Source organism: Ictidomys tridecemlineatus, chromosome 1, assembly GCF_052094955.1.
Source record: "Ictidomys tridecemlineatus isolate mIctTri1 chromosome 1, mIctTri1.hap1, whole genome shotgun sequence".
Classification (NCBI taxonomy): Eukaryota; Metazoa; Chordata; class Mammalia; order Rodentia; family Sciuridae; genus Ictidomys; species Ictidomys tridecemlineatus.
The window spans coordinates 245,042,867-245,058,264 of NC_135477.1; the positions used below are offsets into that span (position 1 = coordinate 245,042,867).

The window sequence follows — 15,398 nt, forward strand, 5'->3', positions numbered from 1 at the left end:
TTTAGCATTGTTTTTGGAATTTGAAGACAGTGTTTTTATCGTGAATGATTTCTTCATTTTAAGTAGGCTTTTCACTGGAATGGTCAAGCTGTCCAGACACCTGCAATTATTTAGTACTAGCTGTGTGCTGGCCGAAGTGCTAGACCCTGAGAATTGTGGTGATTGGATTTTAGGGGGTTGCAAGGAGAAGATACACTGACTTAACCTTGAGTGATGGGAGTTTACTGTGGAAGGAAGGCTGACCGGAATCTCCACCACTCAGCCACGTGTCTCTGAAAAGCCTTCCGGAAAGGCCACTGGGCCAGGCCTCACGAAAACTGGATTGAAGTTCAGGAACTGGAAGGTCATTCAGGATACGGCTCTGGGACTGGGTTATCTCGCTGCCCCCTCAGTGGCAGGCATCTGCTGGCCCTACTAACAGGCTTAACCACCAAGGTAATTCAGCTCCTCTCTCTCCCTGTTTTTCTCTGGGCTTCCTTTGGCTTCTGCTCCTGCAACCAACTGCTCAGCTCTCTGTTCATCTCACATCTAAACTCCTTAGTGAAAGGATCTAATTGGCCTCACTGGGCACTCACCAAGTGCTTGAGCTGGACTGAGATTTTGTATCGGGGTCTCCTTGTAGGTGGCTGACCTTAGGTCAGGTGCCTATTCCTGGACCAATCATCTATGCTCAGGTTGTTGGTATCACAGGGTACAGAACCTGGCCCCTATTTCTTGGGAAACTTGCTTCCCACCTCTTTACAGTGGCTGTCCTCAGAATAGGCTGTGTTAATGGGAGGCACTTAGAGTTTTAACAGCCCATGTTCACTGTAAGACTCGGATGAATAAGATATGAATCGCAGCCCTGTATAAGCGTACCATTTATAAGGAAAGGGAGACACATACGAAAGTATCCTTGGTACAGTATGAAGTGATATATACTCTTCACGGAAGTGTACATGAGGTGCCCAGATACTGTAGTCTGATGTTTAATGGGCCCTGAAACTCTGGCAAGATGACCAAAAATATCCAGACCTTGACTCTACCCAAGCATCTCTTGAGGGGTGGAGTCCAGGAGTTGACAGGTTTTTTTGTTTGTTTGTTTGTTTTTAATTTTTATTTTTTAGTTGTAGTTGGACACAATATCTTTAATTTATTTTTATGTGGTCCTGAGGATCGAACCCAGAGCCTCACACGTGCTAGGTGAGCACTCTACTGCTGAGCCACACCCCCAGCCCTGAGTTGACAGTTTTTAAATGCTCTCTAAGTTTATTTGTTAGCTTTATTTTTTTCCCCAAAGGGTGTCATTATTTTATGGTTCCTTTTGAAAGCCTAACTAAGAAACTCACTATATTTTGATAGTCTAGACTAAGACTCTTTGAAAACATAAATTCATTTTGAAATACTAATTATCTTCAACACTAATATAAAGGAAACCATAAAATTTAATTTAGAATTAAAGCAAACATTTCTAGTTTTGAAAGAACATCTATTTTTAGGATTGCAATGTTCAGGTGAATGCTGAACAAGTTCTTTTTGAAGTCACTGCCTCAAACATGGGTAAACAAGAAGCAAGCACTTGGTGTCTTGGGAACAAGGTGATGGCTTGCTGTCACAATTGCCACAATCCCACAAGTTGAAAGTGGGGGCTCTCACAGCTCAGAGGCTCCATCTTCTTCAAGGACACAAAGATGAGTGTGATTTGCAGTTGTTTCTTGGCCAAGTCCTGAAGGGAACAATCCATAGCACTGCTTTGGCTCAGTAGCAGTCTCCTCTGACAAAGCAAGGAGAGCAGCTTCTAAGAATTCCGACCTCATCTCCAGATCTCAGCTTTTCCTTTAGAAAACCCTGCCTGAAGTTGGGAAAGAGCAAGTGATACACCTCCCATCTCTTCCAGGAGGAAAAAGTTTCAAAGTCCTGCTCATTTTCTGTTTCACCTGTGTCATTATCTTTATTGGGATTTCTCACGAATCTCTAACAGAAAGATGTCTAAATAGTTGGTGCCTTTGTGCTCCAGGATCTTACAGTCCTGGGCAGAGAAAACATGAACATAAAGTGGCAAAAAATAAAATGGCAAAAAATAATTCCATAGTCTCAAAGTATCATGCAGCTGTGGAATCCAAGGTAGGCCTTGGTAGGGGTAGGTATGCAGAGATAAGGGTGGAGAGTCGGTGCTCCAGGCTGGATGAAAGGGGTTTGGGGGGAGACTCATGCTAAGTGCTCACATGTTCTTGTTCAGCCTCCCTGGCCTGGAGGGACTGCAGCCTTTGGAGGTAGTGGGGTGGGCCATTCACAAAGTTCTCACAAGCTCCCAGTGGGTCTTTGCAGCTGCTTTGCCTATAAGGGCAGGACCCGAGTCCCTGGACTCCCTTATAATCTTGGGTCATGACAGCTGAAACAGAATCCATCACTTAAGCAGGGCAATTTCCTTTTCAAAGTCTCTGCTTTATTGGGCAGGGATTTTTCCATGCTTGCTCGCTGTTTAACAGCCATTTTCACAAATGATACTATTGCTCATGAAGAAAAGATAAATTTACCTTCAGACCATTTAAAAAGGAGAAAAGCAAGGGGTGGGGAAACGGGAGGAAAGGGTGAAAAGGCACTTTAATGGCCTTTTTGCGCTGTAGTGAGAAGAGACCAATTCTTTGGAACAAATTGTTTTTCAGAATTAATTGTGTCGGACATTGGCATGGTAGTTATCAATGATTTCTAGCAGTTTCTTTGATAATGATCAGATTGTCTAATTATCCACTAATTTTGTTTTTGTTTCTTGAGATTGCTTTATGAGACATCTCTTTTCCAAAAATAAAACTTCAATCAGGTGAAAATATTATTTACTGCAGATTTTATAACTATGCAAATGGTCTCAGAGAGTTATGAAATTCCAGAGCTGGAAGGGACCTGAGACTTCTAGTCCAGTCTCCTCATTTTACCAGGAAAGCCAACAGAGGCAGAGTGGTCATGTGACTTTTCCAAGGTCACTTTGTAAATGATACACCCCTACCATCCAAGTAAATGTGGGATCAAACTACTTCACTGATGTGTGTGTGTGTGGGGGGGGAGAGTCTGTGGGAGGGTGTTGGGTCATCTTTCTTTGAAATTGTGATTGAGTATAATTTATTGAGACAATAAGTGAATCCAAATTCAGAAAAAAATAAACTAGAAGCTTTATTGGTAGCAGAGGTGGCTGTCAGGCCAAATGGGGAGCAGGTTTGAAAAGAAGTTGATTGTTCCCTTTTGGAGCCTAGCAAACCTCCAAGTAGAGCAGAGTGCTAAATATATTTTTTAAAAAAATCTGTTTAAAGGGCCATTGTATTTTCTGATTGGCTTTTAGACAACAATCACGAAAGCATTAGGGAGAAGGAAGAGGAGGAGAAATAAGAAGAGGAGGACACAAGAGGAGAAGGTGGAAGAGGAAAGAGAGAGGATTTGAGTAGGGAATCATGATGCTTGTGTCCTGATTCCTTTGAAGAGCATCTAGTGTGTGTTGCAAAATATTGGGGGTGGGAGGCTTTTTCAAGAATTGGAATTCACAAGTGGTAGTAGAGAGAATACTGCCATTGGGGATAATTGATTCTGGGACAAGGAGTCAGTATTTGAACCTTCAAGTCCAGATGTCCAAGGCACCTCTTTGGCATGTACTAATTGCATAATAAGCAGACTTCCATCAGGACTGTTTCCCCCTTACTGAAATAGATGAACTATTTGATCAAATAGGATCTATTTGATCTATTTTCTATTCTGTGTTACCTTGTTCACTTTCCTCAGCTTGGGAAAAAACTAAACAATTAGTGAATCCTCATCAATATTAATGGATTTAATAGAAGCAAGTGGTAAAAGTCAGTGTGGATTTTGTGGACCCTTGAGTGCTTCAAGCTAATCCATCCCTTGTTAGCAAGGGCCATGAATAGAGTCCCTAATTTTGAATCCTAGGCACTTCACCTCACCCTAGTCCTGGCCCTTATTGGCAGGAACATCAAGTTGAGAGCAACCCTGAAGCACTAATCGGGAAGAAGTCATGCTGGACGATCAAGCAGTTTGAATTGGAACCCTGCCCTTGAACAAGCTGTGGAAGCTTGGGAAATTTCTGGCATCCCTAGCTCACCTATTTTTCCACTCCCCCCCCCCTCCCGTCTTCTTGCTCCTTTTGTCCTCCCTCATTGGGATACTATGTGAATAGATGAGATAATAAACCAGATTTTCTGAGTTTCAGAATTACTCCCCGGGAATAATTTATATTGCACATATTCTCTGCTGCCGCTGGGGTACTATTTGGCAAATCACTGCCCTCGTACAGTGCTCTAAGAGGAACCCTAGTGACCTGAAAGAGTTAATGCCTCCCACCAAGCAATTAACTTACTCCTGGGGCATAATTTACACTGGGAGGATCTGGCTGACCATATGTGAAGTACTTGAAGTCCTTTGAGAAAAAGTCGGCTCTGGAAATGTAAAGAATTAATATTACACAAAGCACATTTGCAGACTATTTTTCAAGGAATCTATCATGTAACTCCTCAGAACAATTCTGTGAGGTAGGTCATTGTTACCCTTTCCAGAGTCATTCTGTAGCCCATGAAAAAATCAGTCCATAATATACCCCGTATGAGGTTAGGACATAACATAGTTGTGGAATGACTTCACAGTTTGAAAAATAATGGACTGGGAAGTGCATTTTAGAAATTGGAGTCAAAAACTAAAGTAAAAGCAAGATAAATTTAAGTATCTGCTCGACAATGTTGAATAGTAGGAATGTGTCCTACATATAATAGATAGTTTTTTAAAAGATACAAATTCAGAATATTTTGTTGGAATGTGGCATCCATGTCAAAATGGTCATTTGAGGAGACTATCTGCATCTCTTAATAGTCAGTTATTGCTCGTGGTACTATAACATGCAAACACACTTTTTATTTATCCAACAAATGTCGGGCACTTCCCTTCATGAGTCCCTGTGTGAGCAGTTGCTAAGGCTCATTAAAAGAGATGTGGTAGCATCCGTACATCCAGGAATGGCAATTATCTGGCTTTTCAGGAAAAGTTTAATTTTTGGCACAAACCAAACTATCTGAAAACGACTCTAGTGAGAGAGATGAGTTAAACCAAAAGGATGTAAGTTAGAGCCTGCTCTTCTGGTAAGGGTTGGTGGTGAATTGCAATGATGGCCTAATTCTTCATCCTTGCATACTTTGTATCTCTTTGCCTGTGACTCCAGCTTTTATTAAGATGATGGTGTCTATTTCCCTGTCCCATGAATCTGATCTGGCATTGTCCCTTGTTTTGGCCAGTAGAATGCAGTGGTAGTGAGGGTACACCAGTGTAAGACCTCTGAGGTCAACATGCTTCCACTTGCTGTCAAACCTCAGCCATTGCCATGAGAACATGCCTGGGCTAGCCTGCTGGAGGTTGAGACACACGTGGAACTGAGTGGTTTTGCTCCAATTTTCACAGCCAAGGTCAGTTAGATAAACCAAGAAGCCACTGACCCTCTTCACTGCCCCAGACATGTAAGTGAACCTAATCAAGGTCAACAGAGCTGCTTTGCTGGTCATTCTGGATAGATGAATAATGAATACTTGTCCTATGCCACTGGAACTTTGTGATTGTTATGCAGCTCTGCTATGATAACAGATAACTGATACAGCTTATACACGGATTCCAAAAGAGAAACTCCCAATGCTGAGCCATCATAACGTTGATGTAATAAGGGAATGATGTTTCCAGGTGACCACTAGAAAGCTGTAACACACATTTGGCTTTATATATCCAAGTAATTTGGGGGACACCCTTCCTTTGTTCTACTGTATCTTGTACTCGTTGTTTGCAAATGATCTTCTGCATAGTCGTGGCTCTATTAGACAAAAATGTTCTGTAAGGGCAGAAGCCACATCTTCCAGTTTTGCCTCCTTAGTATCTGTCACATAGATCATAGTTTCTAGCAATTGTGTGTTTTTACTGACTTTGGTCTAAGCTTGTGTTTGATGTGTAATATGTAATTTTAAAAACACAATTAATGCAATTCTTTGGCCAACACATACATGCACATGTCATCTTTCAAAAAGTGCACAGGTGTTTTCAGTAATAAGCGATTCTTTCTCTCATGACATCTTTAAACCTTCACTTCCCTGGTAACACAATTACCAGTTTCCCATCATTTTTTTTTCCCCCAGAGAATGTGCAGTCATTAAAATAAGCTTTTGTCTAGGAAAGAAAGAACATTTTCAACCATTATTAAAAAAAAAAAAATCTGCACGTTTTACAGTTCCTTTTCTTGCTGGTGCCTGGGCCTGTTGGATGCAGCCTTAGAGTCTTTGCTTGGATATTTTGAGAGCTTCTCCCCCTGATTTGGTTCCCTTTTGATTCAGCAACTTTCCCCAGCTTGTGCAAGGTTTGAAAGCTGCTGGAATTAATGCAGCTGTTTGTGTTTATTTCTTTGCTGTGTACTTCTATCACATGAGATGTCATACTAGCTCTAGGAGCCTGGTAATTACCACGGAACCAGGCCGCGGAGGGAGCAGATAAACTCAGAACATTGAGTTCTCCAGGTGACAGGGAGCCAGGAATTCTGAAATCCTGAAAAGAACCTTTTATCTTGGAGAATCCATGCTCCCCCCCTTTGATGATGATAATGGGGTGAGTATAATTTTAATTTAAGTCTCTTAAAGGAATCTTTCTAGACCAGCATGTTGTTTCTGTTTTATAACAATGCAAAGATTTATAAACTGTGGCAAAACCATGTTGGCTTGCTCGGTAATAAAGCTGGCATTCTAACTTTCAAGGCATATTTTTGGGGTTCTATGAAGTGGTTTAAACTAGAGCCATAAAAATGTGAAAAAAAATTATTTTCAGTTGAATTTTAGTAGATTGCCAATTCCTAGCCTTTATGTGCTATAGACACATAGTTTTTTATTTTTCTATTTTAACAGTTATGTGGTTCGAAAATACTCTTCCTCGTGGTTTCTGGACTTTCAGTTTTAACTAATTTGTTTGTTTGTTTTCTTGGTGCTGGGGATCAAGTCCAGGGCCTCATTCCTTCGAGGCAAGCTCTCTACCCCTGAGCCCCATGCCTAGCTTTCACCTAATTTTTAACAAGCACAAAAATGTAGTAGGTACTTTACTAAATGTTTCTGCATATATTTTCTCATTCAGTAAAATCCACTGTTCATTAAATATTATGTGACAAGTCAAAACAAGTACACAACTAAGAAAGAAAGTGATTTATTTGTTTTATCTGCTTTGTTTGTCTGCATAATCTTGGTTTGCATAATATGGTAGCCTATAATCTCCCTGGAAGTTCTTTTGGAGGTTTCAGATTTAGCACAGTTCATTTTCATTCATACGGTGGCAAGTCTCAGAGAAGAAAAAAACAACTGCTGCAGCATGGCCCAATGGGATGGCAGATTTTTCTTTTTGACTGAGGGACTGTTTCATCAAAAACGTTGTCTCAAACAGATGTGCCCTGGCATTTACTGGGGGAAGAATTCTAGTCAGACTGGTTAATTAACAGTCAAGAAATTTCCCTGCTCCTCTCTGGATAGTGTGGGGATTATGATCCTGTGAGTAGGTCGTAGAGGATGAAAAAAATGACAGTGAGCAAACCAAATCTCAGCTCACCATGCTAGGGTTTAGAAGACGATGGCCTAACTGCTCTACATGGATTTTACCGGAGCGTGAGTTTTTTTTTAAGTGAGGGTTAAATCAGGGATCTGTAAGCCTTTGCTGTAAAGGTCCAGATAGCCGATATCTTGTGCTTTTGGGCAGTACAGTGGTCACAACTACTCCATTCTTCAGTTGCAGGAACAAAGCAGACATAGGCAATACGTAAATGAAAGAGCACAGCTGTATTCCAATAAATATTTGGTAAGGACACTAAAAGGTAAATTTCACTTCATCTTCACACGACTTTTTTTTTTTTTAAACTTTTAGTCAATCAGCCTTTATTAACACACAAGTACCATTTGCTGCAAGATACACAGGTTTGTTTAGTTTTATTTTAATGTCCTAATATTAAGGTTAGTTCTGGATCTAACCCAAAGTAACCTACAAAAACTGGTCAAACTTTATTTATAGGTTTATAATTGCTATTTTTGGCTACTAAGTAGAAGCCTCCCACTCCTCACCTTATTGGGGATCAAACCTAGTGCCTCAAAGTATTCTGTCACTGAACTACATCCTCAGCCCCAGAAGATCTTGAACTTGATACATATCTTCTAAAGTATGTAGCAGTATGTTTTAAATTACTAAAAAAAATCATAATCTTCAGGTGTCTTGCAATATTGTTCTTTCAATACTTTTTCAAGTATTCAAGAATGCAAGAATATATTTTCTTCATTTACTGGCCACACATTTGGCTATGGGCCACAGTTTGCCATCTCCAAAGAATCTTGAATCAGTTCTAGTTCTTATAATATTTTACACAAGACCAGTTCTTTCTAAGTCTTGACTTCTATATTTGTAAAAATGAGGGATAATAGTAGTTGCAGTATATCTCCCCAGATTGTTGGCAGGTTTAAATGTGTTAATGGAGGTAAAGTATTCTGAAGAATGTGAAGTGCCATGCTGATGTAAGACACTGACTATTTATTGTTTATCTCAGGAATACATTTGATTACAAGTAACAGAGAACTGGATTAACAATGCCTTAGATCACAACGACATCTATAGTTCACTTACCTGGACTTATACCTTTCCAGGATTGGCACAGTGGCTTGAAGATGTTAAAGATTGGACATTTTCCCTTTCAGTCTGTTGATGTATACATGTTGGTGAAACTTCTTTTCTTGGTGCTCCAAGAGTCATGCCCTCACATGACAGTGTCTCAAATACAAAGGAAGAAGGGAATGGAGTGAAAAAGAATCTCCTTCCAGGCCTCTCTCCCTTAAATCAAGGAGGAAAGTCCATCCTGGCAAACCCCCATCCACTCCCATGCCTTTTCTTATTTGTCAAAACTGACTCACAGGCCCTTCCTAGACTAGCAAAAGGGAGGAAGACTGGTGTGCCTAGCTTGTGGACTGACTATGAGTCAGCTTCTGAAATCCAAACACTCTGCATTTTGCTAGCAAGGAAGATGATGAACAATGACTGATGGTGTTGCCACATTATTTTTCTTACAAGTTATTTCTTTTGTAAGTTATGTGTCTGGCTGATGGAGGAATAGCTGATGAGCTAATTCCTTAGAATGCCTCAGGTGCTGTATGATCTCTCCTCATAGGCATATACAGATAAGGACCTGTGCAAGCCTGTAATCCCAGCATCTCTGGAGGCTGAGGCAGGAGAATCTCCAGTTCAAAGCCAGTCTCAGAATCTTAGTGAGGCCTGAAGAAACTTAGTGAGATACTGTCTCTAAATAAAAAATAAAAAGGGCTAGGGATGTGGCTCAATGGTTAAGCACTCCTGGGTTCAGTCCCTGGTATACCCCCCCCCCAAAACCCTCAAATCCCAACCAAAACAGATAAGAATCATCACATCACGTGTAAGCTAAGCTATGAACTGAGACTACATCAGAATAGCATCTACACATCAACCAGTACTAATCTGAGAAGGGAGGAATTTGAAGCTTTTCTACATATGAATTTCAGAATATACTATGGAGAACCAACTTAATCCTCATATCTATATGATAATAAAATGCTCCAGCCATTTTCCTAAGAAATCTCTCCATTGCAAAATCTAGAACTGGAGACATCTCTGTATGTGTGTCTATTTTTCAGAAAGTTCAGATTAAAAATCTTAACTCTAAAATACAGATAACGGTCAAATGGTCTGAAGTTTAAAATATTGTTTGTTTTATAAAATTTACCTTAAATTCCCCTTAAATAGTAAATGAGTTTTCTATACTTTAAATGATGATACTGATGAAATATCTTTCACATTATTCATTGTATATATTGAATGTATGTATGTGGGTGTATACATTGCATTGAGCTAGGTAGAGCTTTAACTGATTAATTTCAAAATCATGTGTAAAACAGTCCTTTAGAATAAAATGTTCACTAATGTGAACTAAATTAAACCTCTCACAGTTTTAGTGTATCATAGCATATAACATTTCCCAAGGAATTAAACATTCTAAACATCAAGACTTACATAAGTTATACATCTTGTTCATTTAGGTTAACCAACTTTACAACACAGTTATTCCTACATGTGTAGAGGGTTGAACCAAAGATCCCTCAAGTTAAGACCCTTTTATTCTATAGGTGCCTTTTGAATCTGAAGTTCCCTTCTTTTCTTAAATACTACAAGTCTATGTTAATGTAGAAACATGTTTGTAACCAAATTACAAATTCATAGCTGGCTGTGCATACATTTGCCTAACCATTGATTTATTCGTTTTTTTAAAAGTTCATACATGGTCCTTGCAGTCATGGAATTTATAGCCTCAGTGAGGTGAACATTAACTATCTGTTTGATTATTCTGATGAATACATGCTGCATAATATAAATTCTCTGAAGGAAGGAACACTGTTCTATTGCAATACAAAAATGAAGAAAGTTAACCTTGGGTGGGGATTAACAGAAGCTTCTTTGAGGAGGTAATGCTTGAGCTGAGAACTAACATGTGACCAGGAGTCAATTGGGTGAAAAGGATAGGGTGAGATGGAAAGAATGCTCCTAAAAGAGGCACAGTGTGTGTATTAATGTGTGTGTCCATCCATCCTTCCATCTACCTACTCATTGTTATGTTTGTCCACCCATCTGTCCATTCATCCATCTGTCCGTCCATCCATCCAGTAACAAAGGTATTGAGATCACTACTTAATGTGACCTTTGAAAAATTGATGCAGTTTAATCCTGTGTAAAAGGGGATAATAATTGTGGCCATCTCGCTACATTGTCATGAAGGAAGTCAGGTCTGCTGTCCATGTTCAGTAAGTGCTTTACCATGTGTCCTGCTTTGGCCAATAGGAAGAGGACATACATGATGGTGAGTCAGTTCTGCATGAGATTTCAGCGGACAAGGCAGGTTTCCTCTGCCCTCTTGTGCTCTGAGCTCCACCTTGAGCAAACTATGTTCTGGGAAGTCACTCATTCTAGGGCCCAGGGCAGTTGAGTTAGCCACGCGGAACAAATCCAAACAGTTATGACTAATGTCACTATGAACATTCTTATACAAGTCTTTTGTGGACATGTACATTAATTTGTTTTAAACATACCCATAGGAGTGGAGTTACATTAAAAGAAACCAGTTTTCTAAAGTGGTTCACCAGGCTCCATTCAGTTTCATTTGCTCTATATTTCCACCTGCACTGGATGTTGTCAGTCTTTTCAATTTTATCCATTCTGATGGGTGAATGATGGTCTCATCATGAGTGGCCTACTGAGCTGAAAAAGTTTATTGTTTGAAGATTTCTCACCTTATTTTTTCAGTTCAGAAGATTGAACCTGGGGTCTTGAGCATGCTGGGTATTGTTTGAAGATTTCTAACACTATTCTAGGTTCTCTGATTTACCCTCAAGAATGGCAGTACAAGAAGTTTGACTAAGTCAGACCCAGACTTGTCACTCAGCCTTGCTGGTTTGCACTGCCCACTGGGAACTGACCAGACAAAGCATCCCATACCCCAGAAACACCCAGGCGGTGACCTGGGAAGTTGAGGAAGCTCCTGGATGGCCATGCTGTTTAGATACCAAACCTCCATTCTCCTAAGTGACAAATATATCTGAGCGTTTGATGTAGAATATTAGGTCTTTTCTACGCTTCGCATGTTAATGGTTAGGAAATAAGGTGTCCTCCAAAAACTTCTGTTAACAAAGGAATATTCAGAGGTAAAATGATTGGATTCTAAGAGTGTAATCTGATTGGTCCATCCTACTTTGAATGGAGTAACTGGGTGGTAACTGTAGGCAGGAGAGATGTCGCTGGAGGATGTGGGTCACTGGGCACATTCTGGAAAGGTTCATCTCCCCACACTACTTCCTGGCTTCCAGGCTGCCATGAAGAGCAGAGCAGTGCTCCTCTGCCAAGACCTTCCGCCATGATATTCGGCCTCACATGGGCCACAACAATTGAGTTGGCCATCTCTGGACTTTGACTTTTGAAATTGTGAGTCCCCAATAAATTTTCCTCCTTCTAAGTTGTTCTTGTTGGGTATTTTGGTCACAGCATTGCAAAAGCTGACTAAAGCACCATGTATTTAATGCATGACGCAAGTTCTTACTTTTTGATGGATGAAAGTCACATTGTTCTTTTGTAGTTCACGTCAAAGGCTGCTCAGGACAGGAGCCCAAGAATGCCCTGCTCTTTGCAACAGTGAGCTTTCAGAATCTTCCTTTCTCTCTTTTCTTCCCTTTCTACCTTTACTTTTTCACCTGCTTCCTTCTTCCTCTTCTTTTTTTCTCCTACCTTCTGTCTTTCACTCTTGTTTCTCTCCTCTCATCTACTGAACAGAAGTTGAACAAAATATGGCAACAGAGATTTTAAATTGTCAGAAATCATCACAAACCCCTGAAACATCACATGTATGCCTCAAATTTCTTCTGAGTTTAATATGGACCTGATTTATATCATATAGAATATTCATGTCTGTATCATTAAAAGTTCTACTTTGTGCTTCATGTGGCTCTGCCCATGTTTTTAGATAATTAGGAATCATAAAGTTATTCCTAATGGCAACATAGTAGTCTGTGATAATAACATGGTAGCCTACTATTATAATTTGGATGTGAGCTATCCCCCAAAAGCTCATGTGTGAGATAATGCAAGAAGGTTCAGAGTAGAAACGAATGGATTATAGCCTTAACCCAATCAATGAGCCAATCCCTGATGGGATTAACTGGGTGGTAACTGGAGGCAGGTGGGGTGTGCCTGGAGGAAGTGGTTCATTGGGGGTGTGGCTATGGGTTATATATTTTGTATCTAGAGAGTGTAGTATCTTTCTCTTTGCTTCTTGATCATCCTGTGAGCTGCTTCCCTCGGCCACACTCTTCCACTATGATGTTCTGCCTTACCTCAAGCCCTGAGGAATGGAGCTGGCCTTCTATGGAGTCAAAACTTCTGAAACTGTGAACCCTCAAATAAACTTTTCCTCCAACTACAGTTGTTCTGGTTGGGCTTTAATTATAACAGTGAAAAAGCTGACTAAAACACCCATTTCATCCAGTAGATTCATAATATTTCAGTGCATGGATATAGTAGTATTTATTTGATCAATCCCCTTCAATTGAACATTTGTATTGCTTCCAGTTTGGAGCACTAATAGTAATACTATAGACAATATCTGTTTATATAAATCTATCTTCATTTATAGTTATTTCTTCAGTGTTACTCTTAGATGTAGAATTACAGGGCAAAAGGAAAATGAAACTTTCAAATGTTCTTTTGCCAGGGAGTCCATAATGTTCTAGAAAGGCCCAACCAACTTTGTTTCTAAAATTAATACACGAGAATGACTATTGCATGGCAAATGTGAACTTTTAAAAAAGATTGCAGGATTAACAAAAACATATATTTCTTAAAATTTATAAAAGAACATCTGACTACTGCTGAACCTTGATGTTATGGAAATATATGATTCTATCATTAACTGTTGGAATAAAGGCTGAATTGTGCTTAGGACATACCCTCTGCTTTGCAGGATTTTTAAGGCAGTGGTAGAAGCTAGATGTTGAGTCAGAACTAGCGTACAGTCTGTGGCAGTAGGAACACTAAAGAAATAAGCATAAATGCAGACTTTTTCAGTGAGTTTGCCTCAGCAGCAGTCAGTTGCTGGGTCTTCTCCCTTCCTGGTCTTCCTGATGGCATTAATGTTTGTTATGGTTTAGACTTGAGGTATTCCCCAAAAGCTCATGTGTGAGATAATGCAAGCATGCTTAGAGGTGGAATGATTGTATTATGAGAGCCTTAACCTAATCAGTGCATTAATCCCCAGTGAAGGATCAACTGGGTGGTGACTGTAGGTAGGCAAGGTGTGGCTGGAGGATGTGGATTACTGGGAGCGCCTTTGGGGAATATATTTTGTCTCTGATGAGATGAGTCTCTCTGCTTCCTGATTGTCATGTCCTGAGCTGATTTCCTCTGCTCTTCCCTTCTGCCTTGGTATTTTGCCTCACCTTGGGCCCAGAGCAAAGGAGTTGGCTGTCTGTGGACTCAGACCTCTGAAACTATGAGCCCCACATAAATTTTCCTGCTTTAAAATTGTTCTTGTCAGGTCTTTTGGTTACAGTGGTGAAAAAGCTGACTAAAACAGTGTTGTTCTCTGAATTTTTTTTTGCATCTTTGACTTTTAGGCACATAGTAGGACTTTACTTCCTTTGTAGTTGGTCCTTTTATAGTGGGGAGGGTAGTGGTCGGGCCACATTACCAGTAATGACAAAAAGATATGAGTGGAGGTAATGTGATCTGAAGGGATTTAAGTAGAGGTGGCACAAGTAGAGGTGGTGAGCAGAGGAGATGTGAGTGGAGTTGGCAAGAGTGGAGGTGATATAAATAGGAGTAGAGGGGGAGTGTGTGGAGGTGATATAAATGGAGGTGATATTATCATCTCCAGATGAAACATTGAATTGCTGGTGGAGGTTGTGCAGAGCTTCCTTTGCCTCTCCCGTACACCTGGCAACATGGGAGTTGTTGGCCATTTGGTCAGCTTGGCCCCTGGAGTAAGCCTCCCCTCAACCCTATCCCTGCCAAGCTGGTTTGGATTGTAGTGGAGTGAGAAAGATGTTTGTTTTTGAGATAGTGGGAGTTGTTAGGCCTAGGCCACTGCCATTACAGGTTCAGCGATATAGAAATGCAAATTTGTTTTAAAGAATTTCCAGGGCAGAATCAGTTCAGCAAGGAGCCTGGGGCACCCTACTCACCCAGCTCTACCTAGGGGATCTTTTTCCAAGTTCAGCTGTCAAGACATGCAGAGGCCGCTGCAGCTGTGGTTCAGGTGGGCCCAGGCATAGCTCATGCTTGCACCCATCCCTGGGTGTCCTCCATATGCTGCTGATTTTGCAGGCATGCAAAAGGCTGGAGTTACATGTCATGGAGGCTTTCAGGCCTGGGAAACCTGGCAGTGTGTGGCAGGGTTTGAGTTCTTGCAGGTACCCTGGACAGGGCGTTGCATGGTGTTGTGGGGCAAAGCTGAAGCTGGAACAGAGACTCCAGGAAAGAGGAGGTGCTAGCAATGTGCAAAGTAAAGTTGCAGACAGCATACACAACTTCCCAGGGAGAGGCCATCGGCTGCAACCAGCAAGGCTGTAGAGGCAGAAATGCTCAAGCACTTGGGACCCCACATTCTGCCATGGTGTGCCTTGGATGCTGTGCATGGAGATTTAGCATTTAAGTTTGCCTTGCTAGGTTTCAGTCTTGTCTTGTGTTGATCTCTTATTATATTTTCCTTTTCTTCCTTTTTGGAATATAAATGTTCACCCTGTGCTTGTTCTACCATTGTATCTATCAAATATTTATTTTTGAATTTTTGCAGGGGCTCACAGCTAAGT

The 15,398-nt window shown here is 40.7% G+C and overlaps 1 protein-coding gene across 20 annotated transcripts in view; it reads left to right on the plus strand.

Annotated features, from left to right (window-relative positions):
- Positions 1 to 15,398, plus strand: part of LOC144365574 (uncharacterized) — a 38,941-nt gene that overhangs the window by 5,197 nt on the left and 18,346 nt on the right. For 10 of the 20 annotated variants that reach the window (XR_013424197.1, XR_013424201.1, XR_013424202.1 and 7 more), the window contains 3 exons: positions 174 to 435; positions 3,314 to 3,461; positions 3,951 to 4,194. The exons of 1 other annotated variant lie outside the window; for it this stretch is intronic. The gene's annotated coding sequence lies outside the window, so the exon portion shown is untranslated. Of the gene's footprint in view, positions 1 to 173; positions 436 to 3,313; positions 3,462 to 3,912; positions 4,195 to 15,398 lie in introns of those variants that run through there. 9 more of the 20 variants (XM_078017688.1, XM_078017707.1, XM_078017701.1 and 6 more) reach the window with 7 other exon arrangements.